The 2,148-nt window shown below is 37.7% G+C and overlaps 1 protein-coding gene across 3 annotated transcripts in view; it reads left to right on the top strand.

The window, feature by feature from the left end:
* The window catches only part of Rngtt (RNA guanylyltransferase and 5'-phosphatase), a 211,138-nt gene that overhangs the window by 172,134 nt on the left and 36,856 nt on the right, over positions 1–2,148 (top strand). The window lies entirely within an intron of this gene.

The following is a 2,148-nucleotide window of genomic DNA, read 5'->3' as shown; positions in this document are numbered from 1 at the left end:
AGAGAGAGAGAGAGAGAGAGAGTTCATATGGTGGACTGGTATGGGCTTCTGGAGCAAGAAGCTGAGGAATTACATCCTCACCCCTAAACACAGAGTAGGGAGAGCAAACTGGAAATGGAAAAAGCAGCAAACTCCCAAAGCCTGTTCCTGGTGCTTATTTCCTTCAGCAAGGACACAACCCCTGAACCTTCCCAAGCCAAGTGTTCAGATATGTGAACTTGTAGAGGGACATTTGTCGTTCAAAATACCACAAATATATTCCTGTGGTCCCAGCCCTTTGGAGACTGGGGTAGAAGCTTCATCAGCCTGGCTATAGTAGGGGGGGGGGTGGCAAGATTTATGTATTTTTGCTTTGTAATATCAAATTTTCCATTCTCATCACATTCACAATTTCTTTAGGAAGTTATTTTTTAAACTGATTTTTGAATGGAGTACTTGTATAGGATGCTTACAGTCTGGGTTTAATTCCTGGTACTAGGTGTGGAGTAGGAGGCAATGAAATTGCATCTTTATAGTATGGAGCTGGCGAGTGGCTCAGTAGATAAAAGTGTTTGCCACCAAGCCTAGTGAGCTTATTTCAATCCCTGGATTCATGTAATATCAAGAGAGAACCAATTCCTCCTGGTTGTTCTTTGATCTTTACATGTGCAACTTCACATAAGTGCCCCCACACATAAACATACATGCATACAGAATAAATAAATTAAAACATAATAAAATTTTAAAATAATCTTTTATAAATGTTATGAGCTGTCTGTGGTAGCACAGCTCTGTAATTCCAGCTTTCAGGAGGCAGCAACAAGAATTTTATGAGTTTAAGGCTAGCCTTGGCTATACTCTGAGAGTGTATAAAACAAAATAAAGCATGAGTCAGTGTGTTTGGCAGCTGAGGATGTGGCTTGTTGGTTGAACACTTGTGTATCAAGTTCCAAGTCCTTTCTTTAGTCCCCTCGTGCGTTTCAACATCATGCTTGGAAACAGGAACTTGACTCTGTTTTCTACCCAGTAGAATAATCAATGACTGGTTCAATGTGTATATTTTTCCCTTTGGAAAAAAAGACCTTAATTCTTAAAATTAGGCATTTGTTTTGAAATTAAAGATACATTGTTTTGAAATTAAAGATATATTTTAGAACCATAGCTCTGTCATAAATATAACTGTATGATTCTAATTGTATGAGCTGTAGAAGAAAACCAGATATTTTATACAAAGGCATTAAAAGTAATTTTATTTATGATATGTAGTCAAGATTCATTATCCCTTCTAATATTCATAGCAGTTTTACAAAGTATAAATGTTATTTTTGCTCAAAGTATAAATGAATAAGGAAATTGTGGCCCATAGAAATGAAATAACTTAGGCTGGAGAGATGGCTCAGCAGTTAAGAGCACTGACTGCTCTTCCAGATGTCCTGAATTCAATTCCCAGCAACCACATGGCGTTTTACAACCATCTGTAATGAGATTGGATGCCCTCTTCTGGTGTGTCTGAAGACAACTACAGTGTATTTACATATAATAAATAAATCTTTAAAAAAAAAAAAAAGGAGATGAAATAACTTGCCCATGATCTAGGAAGCAGTAGGAGATGGGACTGAGACTGCAACTCAGGTTTTTCCAATCTCTAAGCCTGTTTACTCCTTGTTCCTTTTAGTGTGAGGAATTTTTCCATGTTTTTATTGCTATTGTTTTACTTACATGTATGTGTGAATGTCTGTGACTCAAATGTGAACATATGCCTACAGAGGCCAAAAGAGTCATTGGATCTCCTAGAGTTGAAGTTATAGACAGCTGTAGATGCTAGAAACTGAATTCGGGTCCTCTGCTTGAGCAGCACATACTCTTAACCACCGAGGCACCTCTCAAACACCTCATGGAAGTAGTTAGTATGGACCTTTATTTTTATATTTTTTTAGTTTTTATTTTATTTTACTTTTGTATTTGTATGTGAATAGTTTGTGTGCTTGTATGGGTGTTTGTGCATGTTCACATGCATGTGTATACACACAGGTATGCAGACACACATGTATGTGTGTGCATGTAGAGATCCAAGTAGTCACTATCACCTTTTCAGTCACTGTCCACCTTATATACTAAGGCAGGGCCTCTTGCTGAGCCAAAGGAGATGGGTTCATGGACTTAGCTGCT

This window comes from Mastomys coucha, unplaced genomic scaffold (assembly GCF_008632895.1).
Source record: "Mastomys coucha isolate ucsf_1 unplaced genomic scaffold, UCSF_Mcou_1 pScaffold14, whole genome shotgun sequence".
Classification (NCBI taxonomy): domain Eukaryota; kingdom Metazoa; phylum Chordata; class Mammalia; order Rodentia; family Muridae; genus Mastomys; species Mastomys coucha.
Note: the sequence above shows the minus strand (reverse complement) of the source record. Positions and strands in the feature narration are given on the sequence as shown.